Source organism: Mixophyes fleayi, chromosome 1, assembly GCF_038048845.1.
Source record: "Mixophyes fleayi isolate aMixFle1 chromosome 1, aMixFle1.hap1, whole genome shotgun sequence".
In the NCBI taxonomy this organism is placed as follows: domain Eukaryota; kingdom Metazoa; phylum Chordata; class Amphibia; order Anura; family Limnodynastidae; genus Mixophyes; species Mixophyes fleayi.
In genome coordinates this window covers 170,326,734-170,337,728 of record NC_134402.1, presented here as the reverse complement: position 1 = coordinate 170,337,728, position 10,995 = coordinate 170,326,734, and positions in this window count along the sequence as shown.

The following is a 10,995-nucleotide window of genomic DNA, read 5'->3' as shown; positions in this document are numbered from 1 at the left end:
GCCATGCAGCGGGCCCCATTATCTCCATGGGCCCGGTGCACTGCTCCTTCTACACCAATGGTAGTTCCGCCACTGCCTCACAGCTAAGTTACCTGAAGATAATTGTGAATGCAGCCAGGACATTGGTTATCATAAAGATTATTGCTCTGTGTACAGTGACTAACTGGATGCACCAAAAACAGTGCATAGCAAGGAAGTATATAACCTATAGATCAATGACATTTTTATTTGCGTTCACCATGTAGTTTTATGTGGCTCAGGTTAAATGCTGATGTTTTACCTAGTATAGAAGGAACAAGAGAGGAATGTGTAGCATGTTAAAGAATGTTTGTTGAGTATGTGATGGCATTTCTGAATGCGTGTCCTGGCTATCTTACACCTCTCTATTACTGTGTGAGGAGGAGGGTTCCAATAAAGAGGTAAAGCTCTAAGAAAGACATACATGTGAGGCTTTGTTTCCTCTAAGCTACACAGCCACATGCTACTTTTTGTATTGCCACGCACCCTCTCCATTCACCACTTTGGGAATGTTTGACACTCTTATAATTACTATAACATTAACTTATATAGTACAAGTATACACTCTGTAAGAAAATAGAAGTTTGATGCATTAGGTTAAGTGTCAGCAATGGGAAAACGTGCTTAATGGACTATAAGCATGAACTGTAGATTGTAATTGGGTAGAATACCTGAGGGAGGTTCAGGAATTTGATAAGATTGCCTGAAGAGGAGTTTTCAGGGAAGGTTTGAATGTTACGGAAAAGTCTTGTTCTACGAGGGGGGGGGGGATTTCACAGAGTGAGTCAGGTAAACTATGTAATGCATATTATATCATTTCTATGCATTTGTTTTAATGACCACATATCAGGGGAAAAAGGAGTGGTAACAGATATGACCAGAATACCTTCTTTGAACACTGATTGGTTAATAACACCCAATAAAAGAAAAGGGAAGAAGTGGTCATCTATAGCGGAGCATGCTACTGGTTAAATTCCCAGATGTAACTCCGGCATGTGGCACGGATAGATTATGTTCTGCCGTAGAATGTCTCAGAGATCTGGTCTGAGGCATGTGGAAGGATATGAAGACGTGTAACCCCTCCTTCTTGACTCTCTAGCGCAGGAATGTGCAACCTGATACACTTCAGGGGCTGCATAGGCAACCCTCTAGCCACACATTACCCCTAATCTCAGTAATACGTTAAAACATTTAATTTATTCAAAGACCAATCTATAATAACATATCAGCAGGCATGTGAAACAAGTGTCACACGCTATAACAAACAAATCTGTCAATAAGGCAGAAAGGAGCTGGAGGCTGTAGGTGACTGCTCGGAGGGCTGCCTGTACCGGAGGGTATTTTATTACAGCACAGTTAGGCCAAGGAGGCTAAAATATATATTGTCTGTACATGCTGATGTCCCCTCTCCATGGTATATTGTTAGAGGCCGTCTTTTCCAGGCTGGATTCAGAGTTTTGGGATAGCCCTGATTAGTGACCTTTATCGGGTGCTACTACTTTCATGGCCACCTCTATTCCATATTAGTGGTTGTCTGCTGTACTACTGGGCTGCCTTCTCATGTCTCTGGAGAAGTTTCCACCATCTACCAGCCGCAATGAGTCTGGGGATGCTTTCGATTCAAATAGAAGATAAGCAGTGGAGGGCTGACAAGCTACAGCCTGAGGTGCGAGACTCTGCTCAAGCAGCCTATTAGAAACACTTTAAAGGTAAATAGATGCATGTAGCCCAATATGGGACCATAATTTAGAATGATTGTATATTACAGAAGTAGTCCTCTTGTGGTTTAATTGGACTGTGTTTAGTAATAATGTATCATATTGTTGCTCTCAGTAGTTCTAAATGATAAACTTCATTTCTGTTGGCTTCTAGAATACACTGGGGAGAGATTTGATTAGCTATTTGGCACTTAACCTAATTAGGTTGTTTAAAAGAAATTAAATCACAGTATCCATCTAAGATTTTACATAGCTTTACTCATAAACCATTTGATGATTAGCTGTTTTTGTTCCTACATAAGTATTGATATTAATTACATTAATTTACACTAATTTACAGTCTACAGATAACTGTGGGTTTGTAAAAGTGGAGACATTTCCTATAGCAAACCAATCAGATTCTAGCTGTCATTTTGTAGAATGTGCCAAATAAATGATAACTAGAATCTGATTGGTTGCTATAGACAACATCTCCACTTTTTCAAATCCGCAGTTTAGTAAATATTCCCGTGTTGGTTAACTGCAAGAAACTGTAACCATGAGGTAAATTTACCAAACCTACTAAAAATGGAAAAGTGAAGATGTCCATAGCAATCAGATTCTAGTGCACTCTAGAAAATTACAGCTAGAATCTGGTTGCTATTAGCAACACATCCACCTCTCCTGTTTAGGTTTGATAAATCTACCCCTATGATTTATCTAAGTTTCATTAACTTAGATAATAAAAATGGATTAATATCTTGTCTCTACCTTGACTTACAAATTATATGGGGTGAAACCTATATCACTTAACTAATCTATTACTGTGTTGCAGAGCTCTGCTTCAAGATTGAAACAGTTTGCATATCTTGTAATAGTCTGTATAAAGTGTAATAACATTGATGTCTGCATTCACCAGAATGCGTATTTTTATGTCATATTATTACCAGCTGTCTTTTAAGTGCTTTATTAGAGCCGTATATATTTGTATATTCATGGGTTTCCTTTGGGTGCTCCAGTTTTCTCCCACACTCCAAAAACATACTGATAGGTTAATTGGCTGCTATCAAATTGACCCTAGTCTGTGTGTGTGTGTGTGTGTGTGTTAGGCAATTTAGCCTGTAAGCTCTATTGGGGCGGGGATTGATGTGAGTTCTCTGTACAGCGCTGCGGAATTAGTGGCGCTATATAAATAAATGATGATGACTACAAGACATGCCCGTGGGAAAAGTTTATCCATTATTCTATACCAGCACGTCTCTATCTTATTTTGTAACATGTACTCCTCATGTGAAGTAACTCATAATCAGCGTAAATAAATACTAAGCCACTTCTTATACATTTAAATGTTTTAAAAACACCCTCTCGGATTAGTTTTATATGTGTTATTATTCATAAAAAAAAATATTATTTTGATTTATATTTAACATACAGAAGTACTGCCTAAATCTATCTGAGGTACATGTAGCACAGTTGAGACCTTGGGTTCTAAACTATACCTAGGCTGACTATAGGTTGACACCTGTGAAAATACTATGCGTGGCCTCTGTATTCTTGAGTAGTGTATCTGTACATCTTTCTGCACCTTTTTTAGTTGCATTCCATTTTTCTCTCAAAAGAGGCAGTTTCCAATAGAATGCATTCAAAATCTGTTGATCGGGGACTACAAAGACAACTTCCGGGAACCCATACATTGCAAACTTTTGCGCAAAAAGAATATGTACATGATTCATGCTGCCAGTTTCAAAAACACTTAATCCATTATCTTATAGGGTATTTAGGTGTTACAGTTGTATCCCTTTTATAATACGATGTTCTGAAAACTCTCTTACAATTGATGTTATTTCAGTAATAATTTTTATTTTATATTTTATCCAGATCTATTGCTATTTTAGCAACAGGTGATTTACTTGGTGCTTGAAAGACGGTTATATCAAAATCGCATATTGGTGGTTTTTATCCAGTGGTTTCATTCACAGGTACTTTATGGGCATAAGTGCACTAAATACTTTGTTCAGCAATGTTTGAACAAGGGTCTCTCCCTAAACTGTAAGTTAATGTTTTGGTTCCTGAACCTTTATTTCTAGGTCAGTCTACACTACTTCAAATTAATGTTCTTTCAGCAACTTTGTCATATTCAACCCTGACCCTTATAATAAACTCTGAAAACATATGATGAAAGTCCTGCTTTACGGTTATCTGAATTAAATACCCTAATGTGAGCACATTGCTATTCTCTACACAAACAGGATCTGCTAGGCATTGCTGGGCCGTTACATACTGGCACTTGACAAATAGCATTTTAGTCTTCTCTAAGAATTCTATGCTTGTTATTGTTATGTTTAATAATCTGGTTATTGCTGGGTATTATATGCCAGTCATTACTGGAAATAATATGCTAGTATATAGAGCATAATGTTTCTCCACAGACAGTAAATAAGAATAGCATCCTGATAACTAGAATAAATGACTGTAGTGGGGCATGTTATTCCTTATTACACAAGTTAATTTATGGAGGTGGGGGGGCACATACCCAGAAATAACAAAAGCAAAACGCTGACAACAAAGAAGAAGAGAGACATACACTGAAAAAAAAAGAAAAACAGACTGACACAAACATCTATACTACCCATACATTTTTACACAGCACTTATATTTTTACCTTATTTTTTATTAAATAATCAACCCCTCCACCACCCAAGTTTACACCACTTGGCCCCAACCATCACCACATTTTTAATTTGGTGTGGCACACTATGTGCCTCCACAGATTTTCTAAAAAAAATTGGAATTGGTGTGCTAATGGAGGTTTTAACCAGGACAGAGCAGCATTAGAAATAGTACCAATTCTAGTGAGTAGATGGAGGACGTGAAAGTGGAAAATAGTGGTCAGCCTAGGGCAGAGCCTACAGGTACCACAGGTATGGGAAGAAAACTAGGAAAGGTTTAAAGTTTGTATGATGAGAGAGTAGTTGAAGCTTTGTAAAATTCCTGGAAATTCTACCCATAAACACTCCATTGAGACTTTTCACAATGGACAAAAAAATAAGAGGATTTTTTACTCCCGTTATATCCATTTCTCTAAATCCATCTGGGGGAAACTGCTTACCATGGGGTTGTATGAGGGAACTTGGAGTAGGCACTCAAATAGTTAACTTTCCTGCTGACAGGCTATATCCTCTCTGCAACCCTGTGTGAACTTCAGTGTGCAATACAAAAGCCGAAGGAAGGGAACCACAACACCAAAAGAATAACCACAGAAGAGCAGAAGGAAGGGAATGCAGTGTCCCCCAAATGGATTTAACAGGAGTATAAAATCCTCTTTTCTCTTACCTCCACCTGGGGGACCCTGCTTACCATAGGGACGTACATTAAATTGATAAAACTTAGTGAAAGTATGGACAGAGGACCATGTGGCCGCCTGGCAGAGCTGATCCACTGAGACCCCATTATGAGCAGCCCAAGAAGCCCCCACTGATCGGGTGGAATGGGCAGCAATACGACTAGGCGCAGGCCGATCGGAACGGAGATAGGCCTGCTTGATTGTGGACATAATCCACCTAGCGATGGTCTGCCAAGTTTAGGTCCCAGGGAGCTGTAGGCATAACATAAGGGGCTGTATATGCAGGTCTCCTTGAAGGAAGGCTCCCTGCCAAAACAGGTCACCTCAAAAGAGCAGAAACATTCTTGGAACTGCTAACCTGCTTAGAATGTCTGTGGATCCAATGTGTCGGGGCCAATCGGGTACCCTCAGACTCACCAGAAGCTGCCCTAGAAAGGCCAGCAACTTCTGGGGCTCTGTGATGGATGGAAAGTCCCTCTGCCTGCTTAATGGTCCTTACAGGAATTAGCGAGACTAGTCCCCACCCTCACAGGGGCGCACGCAGGATTGTCAGGGGGGGGGTTTCCTGACAACAAAAAAACCCCAAAACACGCGAGAGAGCTGCTGCGCATGAAAAGGTACTTTTACCTCCCATGGCCTGATAGCCATGGCCAGAGAGTTCTTTGACTCTGCATCGGCAGCCCAGGACCTGAGCCAGAGAGTCCTACAAGCCACTATTGCCAATGCGTAGATAGATGAGGAAACTCGTTTTGAGCAGCCTCATACAGGTAACCCAATGCCTCCTTTAAATGTAGAGCCAGGGGAAGAAGATCTGAGTCTTGTAACCCTGCTACCAGCTGATTAACCCAGGTCTCCATTGCCCGGATGATACACGCTGAAGACAGCATAGGTATTAGTGAGGAGCCTGCCACCAGGAATATGGATTTAAGAAAACCTTCGCCTCTGTAGTCAGTGGTGTCAGGAAATGCAGCAGAATCCGGCACTGGAAGAGTAGTATGGTGGGCCAGCCTGGCCACTGGCATATCCTCCTTTGGAACCTGTACCCATTGGGCCGTTTCTAACGCCTGCAGGGGATAAAGGACTGGAAATCTGCATGGTATAACAAACTTACGATCTGGTTGCTTCCAAGCTGACTCAGCTATCGCTGATGCCGAGAACAGACAACATGACCAAGGTTCCTCTAGATCCAATAGATTTAATGTCTGGCGAACTGCCAGTACAAGATCCTCAATGCCCTGACTCCCTGAGGGTTCAGCCATATCACCCACCAGGGGGGATCTGAATCCTCAGGAAGCTAACCTTCCTCCACCGAAGACTCTTCTGAATCAGAAAGTGAGAGGAGAGGATGAGTAGACCTATGACGCTTGCAGTGTCATGCTTGGGGTCTGAAACTGTCCAGAAACTGATTTAACTGGTCCAGACCTTTAACTAAGTACATGGAACACACAGGCTCTCCCTGAGAGGAAGGAGGTGGATGCCTGACCAACAAGGCTCAGGTTCACATCCTGCCCTGCTGCTAGTGTCAATGGTGCAACAGACCAGGCTAAAGGGGAGGGAACCGAACACTGGTATCTCTGCCGGATGGGCAAGCATCTGAGTCAGTGCCGACACAGACTGCGCCAGTGTGACTGCCCATGCCGGTTCCTCCAAATGCTGTGGAGCAGAACCCTGGGCCTGTTCAACCCAGGGCCCCCGCATCACAGTCCGCACATACCGCCCATGTCCGATTGTCCACTAGGAAGCATTACTTTGTATTTCCCGGGTTGGAACATACCAACCTGCAACAAATAGGGAGTCCCTTTTCAATCACTCCCTCCCCTCTCAGGCAGTTTGAGCATACTGGCCAAATGCGGGCTTTTGTTACTATAACCCCGCTGCACTATTATCTATAGCTATAGGTTTTCCAATAGCAGCTACTCCCTTTTTGGTCCGAACTAAGTGACCCCCTCCAGTGCAGCAGGGAATTGGTATATTCCAAAATGGTGCCCGGCGCACAGAAATGCGGTGATCACTGCCAGAAGGCAGCGCTGGTGTCTGAATGGCCCAGGGTATCAGCAGTCTTACTCGGTGCTGTTACCAGAAACATTCCTGCAGAAGCCTCCTCCTTGTTCGTGGCTGCTGCACTCCTGTATATTAAGCTGAAAAACCTACATAAGTTGTGTATGTGCTGCCTATAGCATATACATCTTCTAAAAAGAGGGTTTTTGTACTTACGTTAAATCCGTTTCTCTGATTCCGTCTGGGGGACACTGCTTACCATGGGGTTGTGGAGGGAAGCACGGGAGTTGGCACCTAGCTAGTTAACTTTAGCACTGCTGACAGACCCCTCCCTCCCCTCTTCAGTTAATTAAAAATCCCCAAGGAGAAAGGGCCAATCAACCAAGAGCACAGGAAAAGCAGAAGGGAGGGATCGCAGTGTCCCCCAGACGGAATCAGAGAAACGGATTTAACGTAAGTACAAAAATCCTCATTTCTCTTTGATCCAGTCTGGGGGACACTGCTTACCATGGGGACGTTCTAAAGCAGCCCCTTAAGGGTCAGACCGCTCTGAAAGCCCCACTCGTAGAGCACTACGAGCGAAATTTGCATCCGCGGACGCAAATACATTAAACTGATAACATTTGGTAAAGGTGTGGACAGAGGACCAGGTGGCCGCCCTGCAAAGCTGGTCCGCAGAAGCCCCATTTCTCGCTGCCCACGAAGCCCCTACCGATCTGGTGGAATTGGCCGTTAGTCTCTCTGGCACAGGACGGTTAGCCCTTATGTAAGTCTGCTTAATGGTTGCCGTAATCCATCTTGCAATACACTGTTTTGAGGCTGTCCAGCCTCTTTTATTAGAATCGTAAAGAACAAACAAGAGAACTTCACAGATTAGGCGTACAGATTCTCTAACATAAATACGGAGAGCCCTAACCACATCTAACTTTTCCATAGAACTGCTGATCAGAATGAGAAGTCGATGAAAAGACCGGAACCACAATTTCCTGGTTCAAATGGAATGCCGAAACTACTTTTGGAACAAAAGATGGGAGAGTTCTTAATACCGCTCTGTCCTCGTGGAAAACCAGATATGGTTCCCGGCGGGACAGAGCTCCCAAATCTGAAACTCTGCGTGCAGATGCAATCGCTAAAAGAAAAACGACCTTCCAGATCAGACACCTAAAATCTGCCGCCAGTAATGGCTCAAAAGGAGGCCCTTTAAGCATGTCAAGTACCAGGTTAAGATCCCATAGTGCTGTAGGCGGAATGTAGGGAGGCTGAATATGTAAGACTCCCTGAAGAAACGTCTTGATGTCTGGCAAATCCGCTAACTTCAGGTGAAAGAAAACTGAAAGCGCTGAAACCTGAACTCTTAAGGAACCTAAACGGAGACCCGCTTCTAGCCCATCCTGAAGAAAAGCCAATAAGCGAGGAAGACGAAAAGAAGACGTGTGACATGACTTATTTTCACACCATCTGATATAGGCTCGCCAAATACGATGATAGATGCGAGCCGAAACCGGCTTTCGAGCTCGCAGCAGAGTGTTCACTACACTGGGGGAGAAACTCCTAGCCCTCCAGAGCCTGGCTTCAACAGCCATGCCGTTAAACTGAGCTGAGGTAAGTTCTGGTGACGAAAGGGACCTTGCAGAAGAAGGTCGTCTCGCGACGGAAGACGATGTCCTTGTCCTACCGTCATGGAGATAATGTCCGCGTACCACACTCGATGCGGCCATGAGGGAGCTATTAAAATTACCGGCAGACCGCCCTGCCTCATTCGTCTGAGTACTCGAGATAGCATGGGAATCGGGGGAAACAGATATCCCAACCTGAAATCCCATGACATGATCATCGTGTCCACTGCTACCGCTAAGGGGTCCCTTGCCCTTACGCAAAACCTGGGAACCTTTTTGTTGTGTCTGGAGGCCATGAGATCTATATCCGAAAGAGCCCACCTCTGAACTAGAGACTGAAATACTTCTAGATGGAGGGACCACTGGCATCATCGCATTTCGACTGAGGTAATCGGCCTCCCAATTCTTTATTCCTGGAATGAACACTGCTAAGATTGCTGGAACATACTGTCCTGCCCAAAGAAATATCTGAGCTGCAACTCGCATTGCAGCTGCGCTCCTGGTTCCTCCCTGTCTGTAGACATATGCCACAGCCGTTGCATTGTCGGACTGAACCCTGACTGGGTGGCCCTGAAGGAGGGTTTGGGCCCCCCGAAGAGCCAAAAGAATTGCCTTCAACTCCAACGTGTTGATGGTTAGGGCCAATTCCTGAACTGACCAAAGCCCCTGGAGCCGGAGATGCAGGACTACAGCCCCCCAACCTTTTAGGCTGGCGTCTGTTGTGGCTATGATCCATGACCATGGAGCAAAGGACCTGCCCATCGACATGTGATCCTGAATCAGCCACCACTGAAGCGATTCCTTCGCCCCCAGAGACAGCGAGATCCTGATGATCCAAACGTAGGTAGGATCCTGACCATTTTGTCAACAGATCCCACTGGAAGCATCGTGAATAAGCCCGACTGAAGGGGATCGTCTCGAAGAAGGCCACATCTTTCCTAGCAGCCGCATGCACAAATGAATTGAGGGGCTGGGAGAGGACAAGACCTGAGTTGTTATACTCTGAATTGAACTGATCTTCTCCGCAGGCAGGAACACCTTCTGCTAACTGGTGTCCATGATGAGTCCTAGGAAGACCATGCATTGGCACGGAACCACCTGGGATTTCTTTCAATTTATAAGCCACCCATGGCTCTCGAGGACAGCTATGGTGAGGGATAAGTGCTGATGCAAGCAAATCTCTGAGGATTTGATGAGCAGATCGTCTAAATAGGGCACGACCTGAACTCCCTTTAGGTGAAGACAAGCCGCCATTACCGACATGATCTTTGTGAAGACCCTTGGAGCCATGGAGAGGCCGAAGGGGAGAGCCCGAAACTGATAGTGGGAGGCCCCCACTGTGAATCTCAGGAGAGGCTGATGACCACTCCAAATGGGAACGTGGAGATACGCGTCCTTTATGTCTATGGAAGCCATAAACTGATCCTTCTCTAAGCCGTTTATTACCGACCTCAGAGACTCCATTCAGAATTTGTCCACTCGTAAGTGCCCATTGAGGTTCTTTAGGTTTAAGATGGGTCAAAAGGACCAGGCCGGTTTTCTGACCAGAAAAAGATTTGAATAAAACCCCTTTCCTTTCTGGTTGTCTGGGACCCTGCAAATAACTCTTTGCGAAAGAAGAGAGGCGACATAACCCTGTATCGCCTGTCTTCTTTGTGGATCTCGGGGTAGCGGGGTTACAAAGAAACGATGTGGTACCGGACCCAGCAGGTCTATCATGTACCCCCTTGATATAATGCCCCGAATCCAAGGGTCCTGGGATGACGCTGCCCACTGTTCCTGAAAAAGAGACAGACGTCCCCCCACTGGCGCCACCTCCTGGGGAATAGAGTGGCAGTCAGGACGCAGGCTTTTCCTGAGTCTTGGAGGCCTGGTGCCTAGCTGCAAACGAGGATCTACCTCTGAGAAGCCTCGAGCATTTGGTTGTCTACCTCTGAATGACTGGCCCCTAGGAAAGGAGGTCCCCGAAAGGGCTGCCTAAAGGAGCTAAACCGCGGGGCCCGGCCCCTACTTGTGTGCACCGGCAAAAAGATGCTTTTGCCACCCGTTGCCTGGGAAATCATAGTATCTAATTGCGGCTCGAGCAAACCTGCTGCTGAAAAGGGAATGGTTTCAAGGGATTTTTTTTGATTCTGAATCCCCCTCCCAGGATTTCAGTCATAACGTTCTTCTTGCTGAAATTGACGCAGCCTGAATAGAGGACACAGACGCTGAGTTCTGAGCCGCCTCATAAAGGTACCCCGATGCCTCTTTCAAATGTAAACTAGGGGAAGTAATTCTGAGTTCTGTAAGGCCTCTGCCAGTTGTTCTGCCCATGCTTCCA